We start from the raw sequence: 12,815 nt of genomic DNA on the forward strand, positions 1-12,815 counted from the left end.
TTTTGTCTTTCTGGCGTTTTTATATGAAAGCACTGCAGTTGCTGTTGCCTGCACTGTAGACTGTAACTGTGATGGATGACTCAATGAAGCGTCTGCAGAAAATGTTGAGTCATGTTTTCTAATTGGGCGCAATGACGGTCTCCGGTCAGTAGAGAGCAGTGTATCTTCACTGTATGAGTCAGTCTTGTGTGCGGTTTGATTTCCCAGCAACAAGCTTTGAGTGTTTGATATTTTATTTCTTTAAAAACTGGGTTTACCAGATATAATTAACAACTTTACTAAATGTTAAGTACTGAGCCCTGGCTATTTCCTGCAGCTCTCTACTCTTAAAAAGTGAATACAGTTAATAATCATTTAAAAAATCAAACCTCTGGACTCATTATGACAATTATATCCTGTTAGATTTGTTTAAAAGCAGCTCTCATGTCACTACTCTTGTTCATTTACTAAAATGATCCAGTTAAACACTTAAACCTAAGTCAGCCAGGCGTGTTTTCCTCCCGCCCAGTGATTATGAGTCGCTTGTATCTGCTGTAAACACCAGATTTTGTTTACCCAGTGTTGGTTTAGGCCTTTGGTACAGCGATGTGCTGTTTCATACCAGGGTGCCAGCTGAGGTTAGAGGCCCGTGTTCCCTCCCATATGGACGGATAAGTGGTTTAACCTCGTAATAGCTGAACCAGCTGACGGGCTTCCGTACAGATTCAGGGTTGATCCGTTGTTTGAGAGGTGTGGGATTAGAGGAGAAAGAGTCCTGACAGGGAGAACATGACTCAGGCTCCTGGAGCCTCTAGGGGCCTCTGATGAAGTAAGGAGTAGCTTTAGGTCACTATGGTGACTATTTTAAGTTTAGCTCCTTATCACCAACAGTACCATCAGTTGAAGCTGTGGTTCCTATGCAACCTTTTTGCCTTATGATCCATTAAATTTAAGAAATGTAAGCTCTGGACCCCGGGTCACATGTTGCATGTGTCATGAATTGTGAGCTGTTCCACCAGTGAGTTAGATTGGAATCATTTTAAGGGCCTGAAGATAAAACCATCAAGCATTTCACAGGAAAACTATTAAAGAAAAATCAAAGAAAAGACATTTCCAACCCTGTTATCCATCCTTTCAAGGGCTCCTGACCCCCCAGATTGAGAACCACTGAGCTATAGTCTTCTAGATCAAAAATCTTGTCGAATGACCTGATGTGAGGATGCTTTAAATGAAAAGGTCAAGCCAATAACAAAAAAAAAAGGAGAAATCTGATTTAACCATCAAATTAAGAAAGACTTAACCTAAAGAATCTCCATGTTGCCAGGAGACGTCATATCTGTCTTACCTGTTATATTTAATTGGCTCTCATGAATCAATTAATTCTCAGGAATGAATGTGCTTGGCAGCGGGCCGCAGTACATTTAGTCATTCTTGGGAAGTAATTCAAGGCTGTATAACATATCTTTTTTCCATTATCATATACAGTATATCAAAACTAGACAGTATATAATAATATATATTGGAGATATCAGAGCCCATAATTATGTCTGATTTGACCAAGAGCCAAAATACAATAAAATCAGTCAAGCCAACAATGATGTGATAAATGGATTAATAATAATAATTAAAATGATTGTGAATTTGCTGTAGATAGTTTATTCAACTAACCATTTCACAGATGTTTGTGTGAAAGCCTGTGTGTCAAAATGCTGCAGCTTTAATCTGAAACCTTCAGTTTCCACAGCAAACACATGAGAGACGAACAGAAGAGACGCTTTTGTAGCGATCAAGCTGAACAACATCGATTATCACAGGTCTCATTGCACAGTTGGCTGGTTTGTTCTGTCACTATGAACTCTTTTCAATCAACAGGTGCGCCACAGAGGTGAGCTGGCAGGTGGCCAACAGTTGAGATTCACTTGACGCTTCATTTCGTCATCACGCCCCCCCCTTCCTCTCCTGTAAGGTAAGTTTAAGCTTTTCCTGTCGGGACAGTGAATTTCATCACAGAGAGCACGACTCTCCGATGAGGGAGGAAACTCTGCAGCAGTCCTCATTAAAATTCCCTGTCCGTACACTCACCACGAAAACCTCCTTTAGAGTGGGTGGCACCGACCGGCGTCCTGCGCGCCTCTTAATTGCGCACCACGCATTAACGAGCATTCACGGATCACAGTTTCCTCTCCGTGGCCGCGGATCACGCTGCCTTGAGGCGGAGAGTTGCTTCATGTCCCGCTATTTACGGCGTCAAGGTTGAGCGAGAGAGAGAGAGAGAGAGAGAGAGGGAGAAAAGGTGGGCAGCAAGAGTCCCACAGGTCCAGCATAGGGTGGCGCCCTGCGCATCTCCATCCAGCGACTGGACACACTGAGCCGAGGGGGGGGGGGACTCACAGTGACACTGTCCGCTCCTGCAGTCCGCTGCTGGGGCTTCTCCGGCTTGTGCTTGTAGCTCATGATTGTGACATTTCTCGGTGGGGGATTGGCAACATGTGCGCCTGTGTGGTGTGAAGTGTGACACAGCGGCTTTAAGGTTGCATTTCTCTCGGATACGCCAAGTACCCGACGTTACGGCGCACCTTGTGTAATAGGTAAGTACATGAGTTTATATCTCTATTTAAGAATAGATTCTCTCCTATGTGCCTTTGGTGTGTTTTGCCACAAGAAGAAGACCTGTATTCCAAATATTGAGCATCAGATTTGCTGAAACCCTGGTTGAAGGTTTCAAGGCAGTTATGAGCAGCAGTAACTATGACAGACATAAAGGTTCACGCATCAAATCACTGTCACTGCTGCATAACATGTCACTGCAACATTTCCTAATTCATGCATCATCAGTTCAGAGCATCCTGAATGTATTGTGTGATATAGGTAATGATGTCAAGACAGGAAAAAGCCATCATCACAAGTTGAGCTGCTGCTGATGATGATCAGTTCTCTGGAAGATTCCTGGAAAAACAAGCATGAAGTCACATTTTTATTAAAAAGCAGATAAGAAGTAATGTCATTTTTAGTTCCTTTTGTCATTTTTGTTTGATTTTGTTGTACATAAAGGGGGATTCAACATGACATCAGCCTCAAAACACTGGTGGTCAATTAAGAAAATGTGCTCTGAAGTGTTTCAGTAGACTTTGGGTGACACTTTATTCATGCAGAGATTAATGGTAGAGATTCCTCAGTGGCTGGCTCTAGTCCCAGTTTCTTTACAGCTGTGGTAAGCTGGTTTGCTTTCGAAAAATTAAAAGTTTCTGAAGAGAGGCGAAGCCATCAATCTTGCAAGTTGAAGATCCCCCCCCTCTCCGAGTGCCCTTCAAGTGCTTTATTTCTCCGTCAACATGGCAGCAACAAAAGCAGATAATAGGAGAAACTCTGTTAAAACGTAAGACCACCAAGAACAAACCGGCATCACCAAATAACCCCCCATTTGGAGTGTGGAGCTCCAGCTTTGTTTCCGAGCGTATGGAGCACAGTTAAAGTGTGTACTGATTGAACCTGCCCTCCACTCTCTCCATTGTGTCAGGAATGTTTGGTTGCCGGCTCTCCACAGAAACCCCCCACTCCTTTGTTCAGGGGGGACAATCCTCCAGTGCCATGTGTGTGCGCAGTGGTGGTGGTTGGTGGGGGGAGAGAGGGGTCAGCGGGGGTGTTGACATCTGTAGCTGACAGCTTCCTCGGGGCGAGCTGACATGCTGTGATACCATGAATGGGTATTAGGGAACATATGAGCAAAGCACTTAACACTAATGAGGACATTTATGCTTTTTGCACGATCCTGGGGGACCAGTCGTATATCCAGTGAGATATCATGCAGTGGTCCAAGTTCTGTCATGATTTATTGAATGTAACTTGGTGCATAAAGATGATTAGCGACACATAGCTTCATCAGATTGCAGCTGATTGATCATACTTGATAAGAAAATGTCTTCAGTTTGCATTCATAGTTCCAATTCTTTAAACTGAAATGGTTTGATTGACGTAGTTTGAGGTCAATCTTGCGTCAAGTAAAGTATATTTCAGTATCTACAGCTGAAACGATTAGTTGATTAATCAATTATCAGAAAGCAGCCTGACAAATATTTTCATAATTGATTTTTTGTTAAGGTTTCGATCAAGCAGGGACACCCAAGAATTCTGAGTTGTGAGGATTTGTGTCATATCTCTACATTTTATAAACTGAATATCTTTGGGTTTGGATTGTTGGTCAAACAAACCTAGCTGTTTGGAGACACTGCCTTGAGCTCTGGGAACACATGATGAATATTTTAAAGACAATTACTGACATTTTTTACACAATATAGTCTATTAATTGAACAAATAAAGACAACTGTGGCTGCAACTGAAGATTATTTTCTTTTAATGTGCCTTTTTTTCTTGATTGTTCAGTCTATAAAACAGAAAAACTGTGAAAAATGTCCATCACGATTTCCAAGAATCTAAGGTCTTCAGTTTCCTTGTTTTGTCTGATCAACAGTCAAAAACCCAAAGATAGTTTACTATGATTAAAAAAAAATAGAGAATATCAGCAAATCCTCACATTGGAAAAGCTGCAATCAGAGATTGATTGGCGTTTTTGCTTGGAAATTGACTTAAGTGATTAATTAATTATTAAAATAGTTGCATATTTATGTTCTTACAGTCGACTAATAGATTCAATGACAAATGTTTGCAGCTGTCCAAATCACAACTTTGTTCCACAGAAAGAAAAATCTTCCCAAAAAAATGCCACAAAACCTCAAGAATTCATCATCCCATCAGTTACCATTTAGTTTGGATGATTTCCTACATAGACCATAACTGCCAATTCTTTCTGATTTCGGTCCGTATAATGAAGGGCAAAGTGTGTGTCCGTCATTTCAACACCTTCCTGTTTGGTGCGATATCTATTGTCAACATTTCGGAAGGATTTTCAGAGGGCAGCAGCAGAACAATCTACCACAGCTGCTCTCTTATCACCAAAGTCAGGAAAAGTCTACATTAACACTGAAAAACACCCGGAAAATATCAGCTTTCCCATTCAGAGTCGGACCTCCCTTAAACAAACTTGTCGGGGGAAGTTCCAGGAAAAAGGGAAAATCTGGTTTCTGACTCTTGCAGCAGAAAGTCCGAGCTGATGGGAAAGTGTTGGGGAATGTCGCTACGACAGTGCACCCGGGTTTTAATACTTGAGAGTAAGTTTTCCTCATGACTGGTAGAGAGTGGTACACCATGAGGTGGAATGCAGCCCCCAAGGGCCCCTCATGCTACACAGTATGTGTTCAGGATGGACTTCGCACCTTCCTCCACTTTGATAAAACAGCAAACGGCCAAAACAGGATTTCACCTAAGCAAAGAGAGGAAAGCCAGCGCCGTTTCTCTTCCTGTGTTTTCTAAATGCCACGCAGTATTAACGAAGGCACTCAGCTGCTTTCGAAATGACTTTCATTTAAGCTGAGAGGGGCTCATACACAGGATCCACGGGGGAAGGTGCCGTGCTGAAAAGCGAGCGAAAGCTGCTCTATTCAACCAAGAAGAAAAATAAATTTTTCCCCCTCAGTCACTTATGATCCTATCAGCTAAAGAGCGTTCCCATAAGACCAGAAGGAGCCTCAGCTAGTCGTGCAGAACCTCTTGGCTTTAATAAAGAGAGAAAACCTCTCTCTTTGGAGGTGTTGACATTTGAAAAGCCATTATACTATATACAGTAGTATCAGAGCAGGCTCTGTTTGCTTGTTGGGGGGTATCAGAGTGAATAATATACCATGTGGTGCCTCAGGTAAACAAAAGACTTGAGTTCTTGGCAGTAGCAGTGACTCCACCTGCCCCGACCAAGCAGAGGACACAGGAAAAGCAGACAGAAGATGGAAGAGGGGGCGCTGGTAATGAATAACTGACCATTATGATGATTACAGGGGGCGATGGGCACGGGGAGATAAGAGTGTGGTGACCGTCCGAGCATAAGGACAACGTGTTTACAAGGGGAATTCCTCGCATTCCTTAGCTGCAGTCATGCCACTCCAATCTGCACCTCCACCCACTGATGGTCACCCTCTGTGCCAAGAGGGACCCAAGGGGCTAAAGGGCCCAATAAGTTCCTTCTCAGCAGAAACCTGCTGTGATTGTTACGTAAGGCGATTTTTGAGTGCTGCTTTAGAGGTTTTAGAGTATTTCGAGTTAATAGTATTTTTGAGTTAATACAGCGAGCTGAAGAATATGTGCAGTCGTTCCCTCGGGTGTTAAAATCACTCACACAAAGGTCTGTTTTTAGCTTTGAATGGAGAAAAAGGAGATTTTCGGTTAAAGCTGAAATCTGTAGGATTCCACACATTCAAGATGCAGAAAAATAATGGAGCTTTTAGCATAGTTTCACTTTGATGTTGTTGGTATCCAGTAAAAATGCCATAAGTGAACTCAGGCAATGTGATCACAAATTTATTATTTACTTAAGGTATAAAATTAGATTGGTGTTACGAGATGAAGAGGTGCAATGTGGCAAAATTGATGAACATTTCTTGATAGTCGTGTATGTTGAGCAATCCCGACCTCGGCAAAATGTGTTGTTTTTAGCTACGTTAGCAGCATGACTCAAGGGATGCTAATATCAGCTGGCTGGTCTGAAATATCTTGACAACAATGAAGTTTCGTACCTGCATTCATGGTCCCCGGAGGATGAATCCTAATAACTTTGGTGATCCTCTGACTTTTCCTTTAGCACCACTATGAAGTTGACATTTGTGGTTTTGAGAGAAATATCTTGATAACTATTGGATGGATTGTAATAACATTTGTAAGTTTTCATTTAGCACCATCTTCCTGTTTAAAATTTAAATCTGTCTAATACTTTGGTTTATGTCAGCTAGCACGACTGACTCTAGTGTTGTTTGTGATTAACCACACTCCACCACCATACTTGTAAAATAAAGATTTATTCAGAAGAGAACTGTATGTATTTCAGATCTAAATTAAACAAAGGGCTGCTTTGTGGTCAAATATTAAACCTGCTTATGTCAGACTACAGGATGTTCCCTCAGTGCTACACCAGTAAGTCCCAATGGATTTTCCAGTGTTTAAAGGGTTACAAAGCTCACACACAAGTCTATAAAGGTCTGTAAAGTAAGACAGAAAAGCTAGAGAATACATGCAATAGTCTCTTGCAGTAATATTTTAGAATCAGGCAATAAATCAACCAAGGTAAATGTTTTTTTAAAGGTTTTTTGTTATAAGGCTCTGAAGTGCAAAGGCTTAAAAACATTTCTGGTACGCGTTTGTACAAGGAAGTCATATGGCTGGGCTTAACTCTAGTCTTTATCCCCACAGTCTATAAAACAATTTTCAGCTTTTTTTTTTTCACAGGCAAGACTTTTCAGCTTGACTCAACTCTCTGAGAAGTGTTTGTATTGTTAAAATCTGAGAGCCCCTTTATTCCTCTTGTCTTGACACATGAAAAAATGTTTATTATGGGCTTTTTTTTAAATTTTAGGTATCAGATTTGTCATATATTTTGTGGCGGGAGAGGTGTGTAATATCCACATGTGAAAAGTGAAACATAGGGATAGATGAGGTCCCCTCTGTGGGCGACTTCAGGACACAGAGGGTTCGTGTTTTAGGATCAATCAGCACATTTTTTTTTAATGCAGCGCAGATGACTGGGTCTAATAGGATTATGAGAAGGCCTGGTGGTTGGAGAAGAAGTCCCGGGGGCCACACGTTACCCCTGCAAACCCCGCCTGGCCCAGAAGGTCATGTGATGGAGGGGGACAATACTAGCAGGTGTCAGCCTGATGATTACAGGGTCTGAGGCTGGGCTCACCTATGAGGATTACTCAGACCTTCTAATGGATAGCAGGTTGTGACCCCGGCTAACAAGGAAGCAAATTGCCAGCCTTTCACCCAGCAAAGTGCTTTCTATCAAGTAAGAATAAAAGAGAGAGCTTCTAGTCTTTGGTTTCCTTGGCAACTTCTTCAATCTGGATATTTGTTATATCAGCACTGAACTTCTTGCAACACCAAAAGCATAAAGATCCTCACATTTTTTATTTGTGAATACTTATCAGTTTTTGTATACAGTAAATTGTATTTATAGTTGGTGTCCTTTTGTTTTTTATCTATTTTGGAAGCTTTTGAACATGTAATCAGTTAACATCAAACTTTGTCTACTGGCCAGACTCATCTGATAGAGGCTGCAGATTAAAGTGGTGCCATATGCTGGAGGACTGAGGAGTACCCCCCCCTCCCCACCCCACCTCCTCCCCATGGTAGAGCTTATTATTGGGCTCCCACGTCACTGTCAGCAGCTAATTGTTGTGGGGGATTGAGGTGATGGGAACAACCCCCCCTATATTATCTTAAATGCTTTGTCATCTTTACTTTACCTCTCCTGCTCCGTAAATCAAAGCTTAATTCTCAAAAATACAGAAACACACAATCTCTTTGTGACTTATAGTGCTGCAACTGATGATTGTTTTCATTTTTGTTTGGTCTATAAAATGTCCAAAAATGGTGAAAATGATGATCACTTTGTCCCGATCAACAGTCCAAAGATATTCAGTTTACTGTCATAAAGGACCAAAAAGTCCTTTTATGACAGTAAGCATTCACATTTGAGAGGCTAGACTCAGAGAATTTTATTCTTAAAAAATAGCTACTCGATGATTTATTAATTTTCAACATAGTTGGAAATTAATTTAATAGTTGGCAAATAATGGAGTAATTGTTGCAGCTCTAATGACCCATCCTTGTTCAAGCTGTTCGAGTCCAAGTTGAGGCAGCCTGACTGCCAGGAAAGGAACTCTGGAGCTGTTGATTTTACAAAACCATTGTTTTCTCTCTGTGCCCTGCCCATGCCGCATATGGCTCATTTCATGGCTGCTGGAGAGTCTGATTGATGGGCTAAAGAGCAGCAGGACTGATGTTCCTCATGTGCAGTGTTTGGGGAGGTATGAGCCAAGTCCTCAGCGAGGTCACATGAGGCAAAAGGAAATATATTGTGGATAGAAGAAGGAGGCAGGAGAAGTGTGCTTTGTGCCAAAATGCTATTCATGCCAAAAGCACAGGAAAGGTGGTTTTCTTAGTTACATGACGGGTAGCGTGCAAGCCAGAGTAGCGATACAGTTTCTGGTGTTTTCCCTCCCGTAGGTGTCATGGGAGCTGATATTTCATTGTAATCATTGCAATAACCACCTCTGGGAGAACTCCTCAAATATGAAACTATCGGCGCTTGTCACCCCCAATTAGAGAGCTGTTTATACGGTTTTGCTCCCATTCTCTCTCTCTCTCTTTCGTCCAAGAGATTCCTGGCCCCAGGGGTGCTGGAAAGCTGTCTAGTAATCTGAGACAGCATTAATACTGAATAAGACGGAGCAAGGCGTCGGCCACACAAATTAATTACCATACACAGAGTGTAGATTAATATTAATAAAAAAAAAACTGCAAAATGATAGAGTGGGATTTTGCCTGGTATTTGTGTGTGAGTGTGTTTGTGGTGCTGGTAGAGGTGGAAGCGATGGTGGTTTGTGGCAGCTACATCACCATGGAGACAGTGGCATAATCGAAGGCGTGTAGGGAGGACGCTGATGCTGGAGTGAGTACAGCATTGGCAGCAGAGAGGAACGACATGGAGACAACAAAAGCTGAGTGGTCAGCAAATGAGCAGACTTATGGCTTTGTGTCAAACACGGGACTCTTATTTAAGGTGTCCTTCACTATTATGTGGAGTTGCCCCTATATAAGATCCATGCTCACACCCAGATTATCTCATATGTACTGAGAATGGCACTGCTGTGAACAACAGCCAAATGAAACTGCTGCTGAAGCTGCTGGAATCACTCCCCCCCCCCCCCCCCCCCCCCCCCTCCTCCTCCCTGAAGAGGAAAGTGTCCTTTGGGGAGAAGAGATGACTTGACGTTTTGGGTTTGTCAGAAGCTGCAAAGAAATTGGACAAACTGGTCGCTGCACAGGCTGTTTGTGCTGTAAAATCACTGCAGCTCACAATGGTATACGATATGTCAAACACGCTGTAGTAACTGCAATGATTTTTTTTGTACCCCCTCTCAACACTGTAATGAGAGTTGATGCATCTGCTGTTGAAGTTATTCCAAATCTTTCTTGTTTCCTTCTACACACACAGGATCACACCAGTGTGTTTGCAAGTTTTACCTACTGAAAGTTTTATTCTTTAACATACAGTATCTGTCCTGGTTGATTTGGTGATAACTGGTGCTAACGGCTAGTCCATTTTAATAATATATACCTCAGAGTTTCTTAAAGTCTCTCTCCAGACAGAAATGTGTTTTTCTTCTTGTGCCTTCAGTTGTATTGTTTTAGCTTCGCTGTGCAGAATGATGTACAGTACGTGCAGAGTTTGACACTAGAAAGCTGTTTTCATGTTTATCTGCTGAAGTTTGAAAGTTTCTCTGTGCTCACAAACAACCTGAGTTAAAGGGTTGTAACTATGAGCATGATTTGTTACATCACAGCAAGTTTAGACCAATCAAGGGTCGGTATACAACTTGCATAAGCGTGATGTTGAAACTTGAAGCCTCCAGCACGCACACACACTGAGAATGGACTTTTCAGTGAAGTAGGAGACATCTTGATTCATCTTGAAATGAAACATATTTGTATATTCATAGATACTGGATTTTTCAATGAGGGAGAAGGAGGAGATGTCTTTTTAAGGATTTTTTTGCAGAGAAAACATGTCAGACATAATTGACTATTCAAAGCAGATGATTTGTATATGTCCGAAAACATGTCTGGAGGACTGACATGTATCAATACTGGGAGTATCAAACATGCCTTGAGCAGCTACTCTGTCAGAAACGCAACAGAAGAAGAGCAAAAACGAGGGCAGCAACACAAACCATGGGCATGGAGAGAATTCATTGCGTTGCGCTGTTTATCAAAGAAGACAAGAAGTCAATAAAGTCATTTGCCATGGTAATAACAAGCTTATGATCAAAAATGTCATCACTTCCAGGGCGCGCACAGTGTCACTTACTTGTGCTTGGGTACACAATTTGGATCCCGCACGTAAATAGTACAGTATACAGAATTGCATTTCTATATAGAACACAAATACATTTAATAGCTACAATAAATAAATAAATAATATAAAAAGTGGGTTTGATGTATGCTTGATGTTTTGCTGACCATTTTTGAATGCACCATTAGCTTCCATTCATTTTTGTATAGTGTGAAAATCTTGCATGAGTGGTCAAATCCATCAGATTATACATTATCAATGTTACATTATAGTTGTATACAGTTTAAGCTCAGATTGACTGAAAAGGTCTGCAGTGTGTGTTACAGACAATCCTTTAAGCACAACCACTTCATGCAGTGATTAACCGAGTTTGTTTTTTTCATTCTTCACACAACAACTTCTGTCGCTTTTCATGTGTACAAATGAGTGCAACATCTTTGAGGGTCCAACACTGTGTTCTGTCATTCTCAATTGTACAGTGGAGGATTGAAATTCTTGGAAATAGATCAGAAGGAAATGAGATGCAGCCAGGAGGAGGCTGTGACTGCCTTTGAGAGCAGCCATTTGGAATAGCTTTAAACACTTCTGCCTTTAGACATGGCCGTACATCATGTCGTAGGACCTCGTTCATTCGAAGCATACTGAACCCTTAAAGGATTTGTAGTAACTGAGCTAAAACAGGCTTTAAGTTGTGTGGTACAGAAGTCATCCCCTGCAGAAACTGTCACCACAGCCGATCTTAAAATAATGTCAGTGAGGTTTGGCCGGCGTCTCTGCTTTCCCCTGGGAACACTTCCCATTCTTCACTCCTCCACTAATAATAGATCTCGCTGCTCATCCCGTCACATTGTCCCATGCCCAGCATCACACAGAGGAGAGAAGCAGCGGAGTGATGGAGGGAGAGACACCTGCAAATTCTCTCCCAGCCAGCTCTGTCTCCCCGCGGGGCCAAGCATTTGACATTTAACTACGATAGCCGTAAACAGGCCACTGGAATGCCATTGACATTCATTTTGTCTGGCACAGTTTTTTTCTGGGTGGGTTTTGTCTCTTTGCAATTCTGCTCAGTGACAGTTTAAACCCAGGGCCTGGATACTCTGTGACAATGAAGCTCGAGGAAGCTTTCTCTAGTCACAAGTTAAGTGTGAAAAAGGTGTTAGCAGCAGAGGTTTAGTCGAAGAAACAGCTAGTTGATTTACAAACTATCTTGATAATCAATGGATTTTTTTGGTCTCGGAAAATTTCCAAGACCTGCTCGTTTCAGCCCCTCAAATGTGAAGATTTGCTACTTTTCTGTGTTTTCTATAATAAAATATCTTTGGATTTTTTGAGTGTCAGGTGGACAAAAAAAGCAATTTTATGCAAAAGATGTAATCTTGGGAAATTTGTGATGAGCATTTTTCACAATATTCCACCATTTTATAGACTAAACCTAATCGATTATTCTATAAAATAAGCAACAGAATAATCTATAATGAAAATCACTCGCATATAGCACACATTTTTTTATTATTATTATTAACATTATTGACAAATGACAAAGAAAACCAATGGGCCAATAAGTAAGAAGATGCATTATTCTCCCACTTTTCTTTTTTCTTTTTTTACCAAAACCAAACTAGTTTAAGTTAGGTTTAAACTATGTTTACTAGTGTAGCGATTATGTCTAAAAGAAAATATATGTCATTGCCAAATCTTCTTTTTCTCTACATGGATATGATGAACTTTTTCAACCGCACATAGTCAGGTCAACAGTTTTGGTCATTGTCATGTCAGAGTAAAAGAAGAAGAGACAGCACTTGCAAAGAATTTATGGAAAATGAGCGTGATGTTTTTACATTGGAATAGTAGAAATAATCAGTCTAAGATACATACTGGT

At 41.3% G+C, this 12,815-nt stretch overlaps 1 protein-coding gene across 1 annotated transcript in view; it reads left to right on the plus strand.

Moving 5' to 3' along the window:
• Positions 1-1,748: 1,748 nt before the first annotated feature.
• The window catches only part of tmem108 (transmembrane protein 108), a 49,585-nt gene continuing 38,518 nt past the window's right edge, over positions 1,749-12,815 (plus strand). The window contains exon 1 of the mRNA XM_044340179.1: positions 1,749-2,567. The gene's annotated coding sequence lies outside the window, so the exon portion shown is untranslated. The remainder of the gene's footprint in view (positions 2,568-12,815) is intronic.

This window comes from Thunnus albacares, chromosome 21 (genome assembly GCF_914725855.1).
Source record: "Thunnus albacares chromosome 21, fThuAlb1.1, whole genome shotgun sequence".
NCBI lineage: Eukaryota > Metazoa > Chordata > Actinopteri > Scombriformes > Scombridae > Thunnus > Thunnus albacares.